A 15,650-nucleotide genomic window follows, 5' to 3' on the forward strand; every position below is an offset into this window, starting at 1 on the left:
TCCTTTCAAGTGATCCATCAAATACAAAAAGCAACAGTTGACCCAAACAGCTCTGAAATTGACTGGATGCTCTAAACTTTGAAACATTTGTCCAGGAAATTGCTTCACATGCTCCTCTGCGGGCCCTGAGATAGCACAAAAAGCACAGCATGCCAAGATACCTCAACACTGAGGATGGGGGACTCTGTCCTATATTCTATTTGTTTTAGGGTTTAACAATTAAGAATTAAGAAGAAAGTGGAACTCCAGGGTAATTACAGAGAACCTTTTTCAGTCTTACTGAATTTGTTTTAGGGTTTAAGAATTAAGAAGAAAGTGGAACTCCAGGGTAATTACAGAGAACCTTTTTCAGTCTTACTGAGTCAACATGCACATCTGTCAGTGTGCCATGACCTTAGGCTCCCATACTTCCATGCTCCTCTCCCCCAGGAGAGGGCTGGGCTTCCAGCTGGTGTGTGTCTGGTGAGAGCACACCCATGTCAGAGATGGCACTTGAGCTTCAAGTCACCATTAATGTGCTGACAAAGAATCCCCATCTTGTCCATCTCCCCCAGGAGAGGGCTGGGCTTCCCAGCTGGTGACAGCATACCCATGTCAGAGATGGCATTTGAACTTCAAGTCACCATTAATGTGCTGACAAAGAATCCCCATCTTGTCCAACCAACACAAACCTTTTGCCTGAGTGTAGATGGTGCTGAGTCAATAAATGTGGGTTTCTTGATGCAAAGGGATGTGCTGTGCTCCAAATGCATCATCAGAATCACAGATTAGCGATGTCTTTTTAAAAATGTGCTCCGAACATGAGTTTTTCCGTCCAAAAATAACTTTTATTTTGTTCATATTAGAAGAGCAGGATGTTCTTTCCTGTCCTGAAGGGATAAGGAGGAAATGAGAACTATGGGGTTCTTATATGGTATGAGCTACTATTCTTCTGGACTAGTGCTGTGAATCTTGATTTTTTTTTTTTCTCCCCAGGCTTAGCATTGTATTCCCCATGGACCTCATTTTGCATTCATTCATGCTGATGTTACTCCAGTGAAGCTCTCTGATATCAAAGGCATTCCTCCATGTTTACAACCTCTCTCATCCTAAGGCAATAGACATTAGAAGGGAGGCAACCTACCGAAGACAGTGCATGCTAAATGTCTCAATTCCCTTTTCCAATGAGATAAAGTCAGTTGAGAACATGAGTGGGGGCAGAAAGCATCCTTTCCTGTACTCTGTGTTCAAGGAAAGAGACAGCAGTTTGGAGGAAATGTGAACGTAATGGACTGTACATTTGTATCCCATTGTACCAAGGTCTGACAGGAAACACTTGGGGCTTGATTCAGGAAAAAGTAAATCTAATCCCTTTAGAACACTCTCATAACCCCGGCTATCCTGCAGTATTTGACTACATCCCTGTCTTTAATGTATATATTCTCACAGCTCTCTCCAGAAGACCAGAAGGAAATCTGGTCACTGGGGAGCAGGGGAGGCATGGGAAGAGATTTTACAACATTTTCCATCCGATGGCCCTCCTGAGTGACAGCAAAAGGCCAGCAGCTCTTCACTTTTAAACCAAAGGGACTCCTGAGCAGCTGCCATTATTGACTGCCACCATAAGCAGTTCCTTACATGAGGAAAGCTGCAAATACCACACTTTAGATAATTTCTGAGCAGCCTCTGCCAAGCCCATGAGAGCTTTTTGTTGTCATTGGCCTTCACTGTAATGTGTAGATGGCTGCAGTGAGTTCCCACCACATGTGCAGGGCCAGAGGCTCCTCAGCAGGCACTGCAGAACCCCTTGGTTAGAGGTTCACCCTGCAGCAACATGGAAAAGGTTCCAGCTCTCAGCATTCAGCAGCTCTGTTCCTCAGGCAGCCCGCTGGGCTCTGTGGGATCTGTGCTGATCCCTGGAAATGCCTTTAACTGCTCCCAAGGGAGCTCCCTCCCAGAGTGAGCAGGGTCAGGGAGCTCTTACAGCCTTTGTCTGTGGGGAACATGCAGTACCACCAGTGTTTGGCATTCTGCTGTACAACTCACCAAGCTGCAAAGATTGAAAAAGAAACCACCCCCCCACACGTGACCCAGAAGGGACAGATTGAGGACATAATGCCCTTGATTGAAAAGGGAGGCACCCAGGAAACCTTGTGGTATATTTATATTTTTTTTTAAACTAGAACTAAAGTAATTTGGCATGTGTGTCCCCTGAGCTACTTCCTAAACCACAGCTGCATGAGGAATTATCTAGCTCTTAGCTGAAGTAACTTCTCAAAAAAACCCCAAACATGTAGGTCATCAAAGTGCTAATAAAAAAAAAAGTTGATGAATCTCTGAGCAGTGCTCTGATTATCTCTCTGTGGGGAATGAAGAACTCATTAACATGAGCTCCATGCCACTCCCTCGTCCTTTCTCTGAGTTTGGCATAAAGCAAGGAAACAAATGTTTGTGGTTTGGCCAAGTTTCTAATGAGTAGCTCAGCTAGGTCCACTGATTAGACACGTGGCTCTATGGAGAGTGAAAAGGCTGCCCTACCATGTAAAGTGGCAAAGAGTGGCAAAGCATTTCTGCCACACTGGGTTCCCGAAAAGGAACCACTTTACTTCTTGTGTGGATGTTTTTCAACGGATTTAGCAAGAACTGTACACAGAGAGGGTTTCCCTGACATGGCCAACAGAGAGAAACAGTGTGAGGTCCAGAGAGGGCAACAAAGGCGGGTGTATGTCTGAGGGGTCACTCTCCAAGAATTGTTGTTGCAGCTTGCTATGTGTTTGGTTTCACTTGTTAAGGGGGGGGTTTGCTGCTAAGATACAGTCCAAACCCAGAAGAACAGTCCTGCCTATCGCCTGTCCTCCCTGCTGTGGGTGTTACCTGTCCCACTCCACAGAGGGATGTCTGCACAGCAGCCCCAGGCACTGCAGGAGCCCACAGGCAGAGTTCTCAATTTGCTGCACCACCTGCAGCAGCTGCAGCACAGAGATCTGCCTAAGAATGGCCCACGCCACTGACTCTCTAGAAGCACCTGGCAGCTTTTTGAAGGAGGGAACAAAAGCTCCAGAACTAATGGGAGAAGTCTCTTCCATGCAGGAAAGTTTCTCCTTGATCATGCTTGTAGTCCATTTATAGCCTGAATCATCAGTACATTCAGCTTCATATCATAATCCTTCCAAGACTAAAGTAGAGCTCATCTACATGCCCAGGAGAAGAAAACTCACCCTACAATAAACCTGAAAGGCATCTGCTGGGATAAGCAACTGCTGCCTCTGAAATTCAAATATCAGTGTGTGTGATCAATGTCACGCAGCACCTTAGCACTCCTGAGACATCAAGTCTGTCCCCTGCTGCTGCAGACAATGCATTGTATAATGACTTTAATAAACTACAACTTACAAGCAGTGAGATTTTCCATTCCAAATACCCCTCTCAGAAAAGGCAGTATTTGATTGCTGTAATGGTTAACAGCTCTCTTCTGGTTTCCAGCTGAAATTTGTGTGTGGCCAGTTCCTATTCAATCCTTCATGTGCCTGCACCCTCTCTAGTAAGCAGTTGTCTGGGCCAGAGCTCAGAATTCAAGGCAAATCCCAATCCACCAATTTCATTCCAGTATAACACTCACTTTCAAAACCACACCTAAAGTTTGTAATTTATTGGCCTCTTCACGTTCAAGGTTTATTAAAATGTGATACAGCTGTAATTTTTTTCCAAAAGGAAATAAAAATGAGGGGATGAACACGGATGGAACAGCCCTACTAATTCCACGAGTGTTAAACTGAATTAATAGGCAAATTGGAGAAAGCAAATTGCTCCAACCTTCATAGCACGCTCCACATGTAATTATATATTCTTCCTGTGCCCAAGGGAAGTTTTAATTTCCAACACCCACCAGATAGTTAACTAAGACTTTAACTAAGACTTTAACTAAGGGATCTTCTAAATAACAGATGCTGTGCCACCTCATCCCCTTATTAGTGGCCGGTACCTGCAGGTTCCCGTGGCTCTGGTGCAGTCAGGTGGAGCCATCTCAGTGCTGGGCACACATTTGCAAAGTTAAAATGTGTTCTGCACCCTCTCTGTATTCAAGTCAGCCATCCCATGGCTGGACATTTTGGTGCCTCAGGCACTTTTTTCTCCAAGGACCCCTCTAGCTCCCAAGGGCCCTAGCTCACTTTTCTGTGATGGTCCTGTAGCTCCTCCACTGCTGTGAGGCTGACTCCATCAGAAGAGAGTCCTGGCACAGGATCTTCATCCTACCCTGCTCCAGCCCTGCTGCTTTCCCCATGACCACAGTCCTCGAGGGGCTCTTTAAAAGTGAGCAGTACCCAGAATTAAAAGGTTTTGTCCTCCGAATATACATGGAGTTAGTTAATGTGTGATTTTACACCTGTGAACAGCAGTGCTGATTTCAAAGGGACCTTCTAAGACTTTCAAGCATATTTTACAAAGTTTCTGCTTTATCCTGCTCGTAATTCACTCCTAGCCTGGATCATGGGGACTCGTTGAACTTGAGGACTTCTGCGTCTTAGAAATAATTAAAAACATAATTAAAATACAGAGGGGTTTTTTTTGTTTGTTTGTTTGTTCTGTTTTGTTTTAGATTTTGTTTTGTTTTATTTTTTGCATAAAAAGGAGAACTATCACCCAGTGCTTCCGTGGCTTCAAACATCTGGTCAGAGCCGCTCAGATGTAACAAAACCAGCCCTGAAACCGAGAAACCAAGTAACTTTGGGTGGGGAACCAAGAACAGGGATGATTTCAGCCGCAAAGCGGAACAACTACAAAAAGCCAAGAAAACAAAAAACAGGGAGGGAAGAAAGGAAAAAAAAAAAAAAGAAAAAAAAAAAAGAAAGCGAAAGAAAGGACAGTGTTTGCCAATATGACTTTAGCATTTTGTGCAGCTTTTTTTTTAGCCAGGGCTGCTCTCGGCAAAAGAGCTTTCTCCTGAGCAGCACGAGCCATCTGGAGAAGCCGTCTGCCGCCTTTCAGCCCCAACAACTGTTTAAATTTCTCACCATTTCCCTTCCAACCCGGGGTTTTGTTGTTGTTTGCTCAGTGGGCGTGGGTTCTTTATTCATTTTTCCCGCACACAGCTCCCTGTGTGCCCCCACTGCGGGTCCCTCTCCGGCCCCTGGGGATCGATGCTCCAGCCCCGCACTGCAGGTACAGCAGGGGCGCGGGCCGGGCGGCAACAATGGAGCGCAGCCGGGGCGGGGGACGCTGGCGGTGCCGCCGCCCCTCGGCCAAGCTGGAATCCGTGAAAGAACGATGGAAGGCGGCCGTAATTCCAACTTGGCCGAGGGGCGGCCGGGGAAGGGCGGCGGGCGAGCCCGCAGCGCTGCCAGACAGTGTTCCAGGGCGGGCGGGCCGGCGCGGGAGGAGGAGCCCAGGTGTCCCTTCCTGCCACATCGTGCGCCGCCCCTTTCCCCGCCCGCTCCCGCGGTGGTGCTGGCGCTCCCGCCGCCGGGCGCGGGGATGGACTGCAGCACAAAGGCGCGGGCCCGCTGAGGTAACGCCGCCCGGGCTGCGGGCACCGCCGGGCCACGGCGGGCACCGGGGATCTCCCTTCCCGCCCGGCGCGGCGCCGCGGCCGCCCCGGGGCTGCGCGGGGAGCGCGGGGCCGCGGGATGGGGCGGTGCGGGGCCGAGGGGGAGCTTGGCCGCGGGTCTGCGCCAGCTCTCCGCCGCGGGAGATGCTGCAGCGCTGCCGCTCTGCCTCGGCGCCGGGCTGAGGAGGAGGACGGCGCTTTAAATAATGCGCCTCCGCTCCGAAACTCCGCTAATCAAATAAAACCTTGGGAGTGATTGTTGTAACCGCGGGCTGTCCCTGCTCTGCCGCGAGGCTCCGGACTCCCTGCGCCCCTCGGAAAACTTCTTAAAATGTACATTATTTGGGGGTGCTGTAGTGGCGCGCAGCTCCCCCTTCGCCGCGGGTCGCGGTGCGGAGCGCCCGGGATTGCGCTTCCCGGTGCGGGCTCAGGCATTCCGGTCACGGCAGCGCGGAGCCACCGGCGTGACCGGCATCAGCCCAGCGCCGCTCGCTGCTGCGGGCTCGCCCCGGCCACCCAGCCCTGCTCGCCGTTTGGGATTGTCTCCGTTCTGTGCTCGCCCTAGGGAGGAGGAAATTCAGGATTGCTGCCTTGAACTTTAGGCTCCGGGAATGAGGATTTACGATGGGCCTTTCGGGAGTTTGTTCCTCGGTGTTGGTCAGTTTTCATCTCGCATTAAAAAGCTTATTTAAGAATTCAGAGCGGAGTTATCAGTCAGTGTTCACTGCAGACTTCAGGGCAGGCAGTGTCTGCATGGCTGAGCGATGGGATTTTGGCAGGGAAGCCTTGGAGTGGCTCTGTAAGGAGGGTAGAGCATGCCTCAAAAGCAACGACGTGGTCGTGGAGGTGGGTTGCCTCTGTTTCTGTCTCAGCATCATTATGTTACAAGCAGGTTGAGCCTGAATCTGCTGGTTTTCATTCACATGTCCTGGACTCGTGTCTGGAGGGTAGTGATGTGATACCAAGTGGAGGGAAAATGTGTAGGCATGTGCCTCATCTGCGTAGCTCCACTGTGTGGAGGAGTTAAGTTTAAAACAACAAATAGATAAAATCAATGGCAATGAATATCCGGGCCAAAAAATGAATGGCCAAGGGTTATAAAAGCATGAATGTATGGAATTGCTGAATTGTGTGGGAGAAGTTGCTGCTTAAATGAGCTTTGGTACCAGAGGAATGAAGCTGACAAATGTAACCTCAGCCTTTCAAAGAGCGCTCTGGTGTGCCTGGGGCAGCTTCAGGCTGTCTCGCTTACCTTCTGGTCCAGTTGCTGGTGACTGGAGTGCAGCACAGGTGTGGCACAAGTCTGGCTGTGTGTGACCTGCTGGGAGGGGATGGTGGTGGCTTTTGGGGGAGTGGTGCAAGACGGGGCAGGTTCTGCACGTGTCTGCTTTGACAGCAGTTCTGCTGTGAAGAACTCCCTTTTGCCTCCCTGCCACGGTTTGCCCTGTACCAGGGAGTTCTCAGGGTGACACTCCCGGTCACTTCAGTGGCCTTGCTGGCTGGAAGCTGTGTGTGAACAAACTGTACAAACCTCCTTGGTGGCATCCAGTACTCGCAGGGAAAGAAAGTGTCAACCCAGGGGACAGCATGAGCTCTTTGGCTGTTATCAGACAAGCTCCTCAATGCTGATTTGAGTAAGAAGTGCATGTATTTCTCAATGAAACAAAAAGATAATTGTGTAACTAATAGAATATACCAGCTTTAACTTTAGATGTTGTCATGTTAATGCTTTTAGCATTAGTTGCATTATTTCTCAGAAGATATTATTACTTGAGTTTAATTTTTGTTGGAAGAATGTGAAGTCCCAGGCAGAAAGGGGTGGGCTGCTTAGGGGTTGAGTGTTTAATGACAGAGGTTAGTGCACGACGATGATGATGATGATTAAGCACGTCCTTAATTCCTGACCAATAGATGGAGTGCTGCTATGCTTTAGGATATCTGGGGATTTAATGGTCTCTTGGTTAAATCAGTCATTATCCTTGACTCTTGCCTGAGGATTGAGGCAGCTGACATTATTTCAGGGAAAGGTGATTTTAGGGTGGTGCATTCAAGCTGTCATTTACCCCACAATCATCTAACCCAAAGAGAAGATCCAGGTGATGCTGTGACCCCCCAGGCTTTGCAGTGCTTGCAGGGTGGTTGGATGGAGCAGGGTCAGTGCCTTGGCCAGCAAGGTGAGCTGCAGCCCTTGCAGTGCCCCTTGGCTGGTTATGGAGTGAGCTGGTGGACAGGGCTGGCTGAGCCCAGCTGGGCTCGGCGTAGCTGTGCTGGAACGGGCCCTGTTGCATGTGATGTTAGAGGTGACATTGCACGCAGGGGCCGCCTGCTTTTGTTCAGCTCCACTTGTTAGAGGCCAAATGACCTGGCATAAGACTCTGTTTGCTGTGAAAATCGTGAGAAATTGACGTGTAAGAGTGAAAATCGTGAGAAATTAACATGTAAGAGATGAGAAACGAAAACTGTTTTAAGAAAGGCCAGCATTAGTTTGTTTCCTTTTGTAAGGGAATGTTTTACGGATCAAGAACTGAGCTGAAAGAAGGCAAAAGGCTGCTGGTTTTTCCCTTGTTAAAATCATCATTGCCAGTTAAAACTGCAGCGCTGTCCTTGCTGCGCTGTGGATGGTGCTGGAATGATAATGCTTTAAAAAAACAATTTTAATTTAGGGGAATAACTTGCCTCACTTTGAGATGGTGCATAAAATTGCCTTTTTGCTAGCGCTTTTTAAACTGGATATGAATTCTAGTTTAAAAAATGTCCTGTAACTTCAGCAGCCATAGTAACCTCTGGCTATTATTTCCCTTGTAAATCAATTTTGCATTTTCATAGTGCTGCTGCTTCAAAAACCGAGTTGGTCATTGTTTTGGTATTGACTTAGAAGAATGCAATCTATATTTTTTAATAGCATTGCTTCCCCTTACATCTCACGCTTTTCTTCAAGCTATGTTTTGAAATGCCTATTGCCGTATGAGAGATGGTGGTGTGGCTTCTGGTAGGATTCTTGGGGGTTAGTTCTCTTTTGTGTAGTACTTTTGGCAGATGAATAAAACTACTTGACAGGGAGCAAGCAGTTACTTACTCATTGTGTGTTAATATTAGTTCTATTTGCCCACAGAGTCTACTCTGCTTTTTGGCAGATGAAGATGAATAAAAACTACTTGACAGGGAGCAAGCAGTAACTTACTCATTGTGTGTTAATATTAGTTCTATTTGCCCACAGAGTCTACTCTGCTTCTATATGAACTCTGAGTCACTTGACATGTGGGAAAACACTTTTGTTTCTTTCCTGTATTCAAGATAACACATGTCATTGTACATCATCACAAATGGGATTTTGAGGGATTTCATTTAAAGATATCCTAGCAAGTACATAGCTTTTTTGCAGATAATCTATGATCTAGATTATTAATTAGGAGAAACAAATTTTAATTGGTTAGATAAGAAAGTATGTTCAGTTATGGCATGCTCTTAATCTGGGCTGGTGGCAGAGGGATGGCGGTTCAAAACTGTAGAGTAAACTGGAAAATGCTGACTACTGAAAACTTGAAAATTTCTACGGATTCATTGAGAAGTTGGATAATGGGAGAAGGCTTGAGAGCATCACACCTCAGTGGGAGGGTGATGGCTCCCAGTATTGCCCCCTGCATCTTTACAGTCTGGTGAATATGATGTAGGTATTTGTTTATTTAGGACTCCGGGAGCATATTAAACATTGTTTGTGTCTTACGGTAGTAATGTCAATTCTGCTCGACAAGGATGCAATTCAGCTGTTACAAAGTGCTAATTAGGGAAATATTCTAATAGCCTCATTCATTGTTCTCGTCTGTGGTCTTGGCTAGGAAGAAACTCTTTTCTTGCCTTGTATTGTCTAGCGTGTTAAAATCCAAGTGGCATCAAAGCAGGAGGAGAATTCGCAGTTTTCTTGTGAGTCAGCAGGCTGAGGTGAGGATCCGTAAATCACGGGCTGGTGTGAGAGCTGGGGCTTGCTTTGTAGCATTTCACGTTGTGTTTTCTTGACCCACAGCAGCTGACAGCTGGTAAATCCCTTCTCCCTCGTGCAGTTGGAATCTCCTGGAGTTACTTCTCCAGCTGAAGTACGTGGCAGTCCTGAGCAGCAGGAGCTGACGGCAGCTTGCTGCTGTTCCCATTGTTGCTGTGCTGCCCTGAGCGAGTACCTGGCGTTACTGGCAGCCCTTCAGCCAAGGGCTGAGCTCTGCTGTGTTGGCCAGACCAAGAGGATTCATTCAAATTCAACTGCTTTGAAAATCTCTGCTTGTTGTCTTCATCTATACCTGTAATAACTGATCCCAAGCTTTTTTTTTTTTTTAATATCATGCATATATTCAAGTGTTAAGTTTCATTGTTTTGGGTTTTTTGACTTGTAGAAAATGGTATCCCTCTGCATATTGTCCATTGCTATTACACTGAACACAATCTAGGTTAGAGGCCAGGTGGATCTGCATATTCTGTTTGCAAATGCACAGTAAAAGTCAGCCCTGGAAGGACACCTGCATGTGTCCTGTGGTAAACAGAGTGCAAAATAGGAAAGCTTACTTGATGGGTAAAGCTTGCTTAACTGTTCAATACAGTCAAAACAAGGAAGGAAAAAAATATATAATTGTAAATATATATTATATTTCCCCCTACAAATGTAGATCAGCTTTACTTTTTTTTTTTTTAGTTGGACAGCTCTAGAAGTCTTGACAGAATGCTGTGGGAGCAGTTTGGTACTGAAGTTGTCTGTGTGAGTCAAATAAATAGTTTCTAGAGCAATGTAAATTATAAATTGGCTGGGTTCAAAGAGATTGCTGGTATTAATGTAAGTCATTTCATATAATCCAGTATCCCAGTACTGTCTTAACAACCCATATGATGTTTTAGTCTTTATGGATGTATATACAAAAAACCTCTGTATTTATAAAGAGCATCACTAAGGCCACAAAGTCAAGTATTTGAAAGCTGGGTAATGCTTTCCAAAGAAAATATCCTCAATTTAAAAATTAAATTACGGCATTGGAAAGTACACTTAGGAGCCCTGATGTCAGAAAGAGAGAAGTGTTTTGGCTCAGATGCTTCAGATCTAGCAGACACTTAGCAGAGACAACCTTCAGCCTAGCATGAAAAATTAGGTGAAATAGAAAATAGAATTTTGGGACGGAAACAGTGGACAATACTAGGCAGTGCATCCAGCTCTGTCTAGAACTGAACACAATAACTCGAAAGTACTGACCTCACAAGTACCTCTGTTTTTTCCTGACTCAGATACACAACCATTTTTAGGAGTGTTAATGAATTGCATAACAATTTCTCCAGGCTCCTGGTCAATGCTAAAGCAGGAGTAAACCACAATTTAAGCAAGCTGCCTTTCAATATTATTTAAATTATTTCTGCACACCAGGCAACATACCATATTTGCTGTGTATCCTAAACCACCAAAACCTAACCTAATTTTTTCTTTTCTTGGAACATACAGACTTTATACAGTATTTGAAGGTGTGCCCTGTGGAAGGTCAGATGAAGTTTTCTCAAATGATTGTTTTCAGTTGTATTGACTACAGTTCTTTGAGGGTGTTGAGATTTAGGGTGTAAGAACTTGTATATTAAAATAATACCTGGCATTCCTATGCAACATTAGCCTATGTAGCTCTCCTGATACAGCATTACTGCAATAATAAATGAGTACCTAGTTCAACATATTTCTGTTACTGTGTTTAAATTGCGATAGTACCCACAACAAGACCATCATCCTGTTTCAGATCTTGATTGCAGATGAAACTTTGCACTAAATACCTGGTTAAGGGATAATTGTTTTTGTAGTGTTCACAGTTAATCTGTACAATTTCTGCCTTTCAATTGCAACTGTCTTTAAATGCCTAAATATATCTAAACATACAGGCAAAGGCAAAATCCTCCTGGTAACTCAAATGTTTTTGGACCCAGCCATCAGGGCAGAAGTCAAAGATGTTCATGATCTTTAATTCACCCACTAAATAGAAGCTGTTTCCCCCTAGGGCAAATTGTGTATTTTCAGACCAAAGTCTGTGTGACCTTCTTACTCCTAAAGTTACTGAGGTTGTAAAGGCATTTGTGGGTATGTGTTAATTTTTTTCCCCCATTCCCATCAGTGGGCATAATGCTGAATACAAATGAGATTTCTTACTGATGTGCTGGTTGGAATGGGTTGGCTGTGCAGAGCTTTGTTTGTCTTTGACACGTAGCTGATTTGGCATTCAAAGGACACGTGCATGTGCTGTGTTAAATGGCTTAAAGACTGGAGTGACACAGTTGGAGAGCTTGGCAGATACCTCTGTGTGTGCATGATTTGGAACAAAAAACTCCATCTTGTAAGACAAACTGTCCAAAGTAGATCTCTCAGTCAAAATTTCATAAATATTTTTATTGCGAAGATTTAATTCTGAGCATCTCAAGAAGAAAAAAGGACTTGTGATGCATGTTTTAATAATGGCTGGTACAATATTATGTAAAGCCAAGTATCCGTAACCAGCAAAGCCCTCTTTAGGTGTTTGTTTTGCTCCTTATCAACCTGATCCAAATTATGGGTCTGGTATAGAGCAGGAAAAAATGCAGAAGAATTTGCAAATACATTGAAATTCATGGTGTTTCAAAATACATAAATGAACCCAACACAAGAGCAAACCAAGTGGTCTGGAAGTCAGGTTCCCCCCGCCATTTTTTTACTCCGTTTCAAACTTTGTTTAAATACTTCTGCAGCATGCAGAGAGATTGAATACATCTGTTTAGTGCTAGCATGAGAGAGTCTGCTCAAAAACAGGTTAGGTAAAAAAAAAAGAAAATCTTGAAATGAATCCAGGTAGCTTCCTAGTTAAAACATATCAAATAACATAAAGTATGTGAACTCAAGGCAACTTAGTTTAACTATATAAAACATTCAAGCTGTAAAGCATCAGGAGGTTTTTTTATAGGTGCCTAGATAATTTGCCCTGAGGTGGCAGGGGCGCAGATTGGGTTGGTTCCCTTTTTACATCAGATGTTTTCCTGTGAGCCAAGAACGTGGGGAGAAACTGAAATACTGCTTCCTCTTTAAAGGCTTGTTGCATGCATGTTATGCTCTTTGTGTGTTTGCTTAAACTTAGATGTTTTTAAAGGTCCATGCCCCTCGTTTTAACATGTCCTAAGACAGCTCCTGGGTAAGGGCTGGATTTCAAAGATTGCTCAGTTCTTCTCAAGCACCACACCATTCGAAATGGAAACTTGTGCTGTCTGGTCAGCAGAAAGTGTTCTATTTCCTTGCCATTCCTAACATGAGTGTTTTATTGCATGTCAGTGCTTCTAATCAAATCAAGTGGCACTTAATGTATTGTCTGGTGGGATCCTGTGTCCTTCAAAGTATCTCAAGTGTGAAAGTCTCCAACTGCCTGATTCAAGGCACTGTCTCCAAGCAGTGGACCCAAAGTGGAGATGGAGGCCGTTCAGTGTTGTTATTTCTTCTGTACCAGAGAGGTGTCATCCAGCAAGGGTGGTCAACACTTCAGTCCAGTGCTTTGGGCAGTCTTTGCTTAGGTGTGGAGATTTGCATCTGAGGAGAGATTTGGCAAACACACAGAAGAGACCTCGGGGTGAGAGGGAGGGAATGGGGACAGGGAAGGAGCGCTCTGCTCTGCAGGCAGGGCCAGCAGGAGCCCGGGCTCCTCCAGTGCTTCCACTGCCAGCAGCTTCATCTGCCTGCTCCTTTCCTAGAGCTGGAGGAACAGACAGCCTAGGCCATATGTGTCAGCAGAGCTGTGTGTGCATGGTCCCTTTCCAAGAACCTCAAGTGCTGTATGGCACTTGTCACTGTTCCACAGGAACCCACGGGACAGACCGAAGTGTATCAGTCTTATTGTCCCAATACTTGTCTTAGGAGATTCTCTCTCTCCACTGGAAAAATTATCAGTTTCTGTGTTGAAAAGGGATGGAATTCTCCCCTTTATGGGAAAAATATTTAAAAATTAAAACAAAAACTCCCACATGTATCGCTTCCTTTTCTATTAATATTAGCTAGTATATTGCATAAAAGTAATGTACCTGCAATGTTGATTAAAAATAATTGGCTACTGGTGAGAGTAAGAATAAAAAATTATTTATAGCCTGGGCTAGCCTTTAACAAGAGAAAATAGCTTGAGGTATACCATGTAACACTAGTGTCTGGCTACTATAAAACATGCTGCAAATATATAGTAACAGATATTGTGTGCAGTAAATTTATCTTTGTAGTAGAAACCTGATGTTGCTGCTATTCCCAGGGGCTAAGTTGAATTACATTTTTACTGAGGCTGAGCTAACAGAGCTTTGCTTATAGTATACATACAGACAAGGCGGTTCTTCACAGAGAGGTGACCTCTGCTGTATTTTGGTTTCAGATTTCACAGAGACCCATTTCAAAGTTTTTAGCTTCAGTCCACACCCTGCTGGTAGCTAGCTATAAAACTCTCTTTGAAGTAAGTAAAAAAAAATGTCTGCCCTTTATTACTTTAATAAAGTCAGATAAAGGTCATTTGTTTACTCCTTTTGTGATATACACTGCTGCCACTGTTCCTTGTCAATATAAGTGATACTTGAAAGATGGAACTAAAGCTACAACATTACTGGTTGCAGTGTGCAAATGCATAGTGTAAGTAATTATCTTTTTTATGGGTCTGTTGTTTATTAGTTAACTTGGAGAATGTGCACAAGCATATATTTGTGCTAGGGAAGCTATTATGGTTGACATGGCATAATGTAGTGTAGTCCCTCCAAGGTTATTCCATCCTCTCTCTGAACTTTTTTTGTGTTTCTCTCTCTCTCTCCAAAACCAATTTAAAGAGCCAAATTAAAGCCCTGTAATCCTATTTAGGAGCCCTGTTGAATAAGAAGTCTGCATGTCACTGTTCCAATAAATATAATCACCTCTTTAGTGCAGTCACTCCTCTCTAGGACAGATTTCCATCTGATTGAAATATTTGGGTTGTACATTGCAACCAAGCTCAAGGGGATATCCTGCTCTTCCCTCCTGGCCCTGTGGTCCTGCCTCATCCTCTCTTGTGTAAGCTCTGCTGCTTGCTGAACTTGTGCAATTCGCTGTGAATTGCAGAAAAGCTCCTCTCCCGCCTCTGACTGCATTAACTCTCTTATAGGAAGCTGAATTAACTCAAGAGAGGGTTGAGTGAGCACTAGGTGTGTACAAGGTGTCGAAGGCTGGGGGGAGAAGCAGGGAAAAGGGGGGGTAAGAAGATGGGGCACTGTCAGCACAGGCAGACTCCAGCCCCACAATCCTGGTGTGGTGATGCTCTGCAGCCCTGGGAGGTGTCAGTGAGTCTTCTGCCAGGGGACTGGCTGGCAGGAGAGCAAGAGTGATCAAATAATTGCTCTGGGCTTTGAGACAGCATGTAGCAGCCCCCAGATTGCAAGGTTCTCCCTTACCCTCCCAAGTGCCCTCAGAATCTGAGGGGGAGCAGTCGTGTTTAGAGGGAGGTTCTGGGATAAAGGCAATGTTTTGGCAAAACAACATAATTTCAAAAATATTTTAATAAAAATAATCTCAGCATGCTAGGCTGTGTGGCTCCCATATCCCAGCCCTGCCAGTGGGTGACAATCCTCTGTGGTGTGCTGGTCTTGGGCACTTGGTGTTGCTTTCCACAACAGCCTTCCCTTGCCTCCAGAGCCTGCAGTGTCCATGCATAGCACAAGATGCACAACTAAATTTTCTATAGTAAAATTCAAAGGTTTGCACTACTGAGTAGTGTATACCATTACTTCTTTTACTTTTTCTTTATTTCATAAGTTATATATAAGAAGTGGAGGCTAAATACTGCCATTATTTAGAGAACTTTATTACATCAAGTAGGCCACACTGTATGTATAGAACAAATTCTTTCTTTGGTGAGAGGGGAGGGTGGGGCTGCTCTTGGTTCTAGTAATGAACTTCTGCATATGTTTACAAGATACAAGATATGTTTACTTTAGATATAAAGAATTCAGAATGCCATTGAAGAAGATGTATACAAATAAGTTGCTTAGCATGTCTCAGTGAGCCGTCCAAAATGCAAATTCTAGCTTGCAGCCTCTTACGTGCCTTTGACAATGGCATTGCCTCTCTCCTTCCATCCAGCTTCTCATCAGTTAAACAATG

At 44.8% G+C, this 15,650-nt stretch overlaps 1 protein-coding gene and 1 long non-coding RNA gene across 5 annotated transcripts in view; one reads left to right on the forward strand and one right to left on the reverse strand.

Moving 5' to 3' along the window:
• Nucleotides 1–4,548: 4,548 nt before the first annotated feature.
• LOC120502004 lies at nt 4,549–5,137 on the reverse strand. Its single transcript, XR_005627430.1, has 2 exons — nt 4,992–5,137; nt 4,549–4,680 (listed from the first exon to the last, which is right to left on the reverse strand). It is a non-coding gene; the product is annotated as an uncharacterized LOC120502004 (long non-coding RNA).
• Nucleotides 5,138–5,370: 233 nt separating this feature from the next.
• The window catches only part of ADD3 (adducin 3), a 91,972-nt gene continuing 81,692 nt past the window's right edge, over nt 5,371–15,650 (forward strand). Inside the window, exon 1 of one of the 4 annotated variants that reach the window (XM_039708977.1) lies at nt 5,371–5,485. The gene's annotated coding sequence lies outside the window, so the exon portion shown is untranslated. The remainder of the gene's footprint in view (nt 5,486–15,650) is intronic. The other 3 variants (XM_039708975.1, XM_039708979.1, XM_039708978.1) reach the window with 3 other exon arrangements.

The sequence above is a fragment of the Passer montanus genome, unplaced genomic scaffold, assembly GCF_014805655.1.
Source record: "Passer montanus isolate IOZ18808 unplaced genomic scaffold, ASM1480565v1 scaffold21, whole genome shotgun sequence".
NCBI lineage: Eukaryota > Metazoa > Chordata > Aves > Passeriformes > Passeridae > Passer > Passer montanus.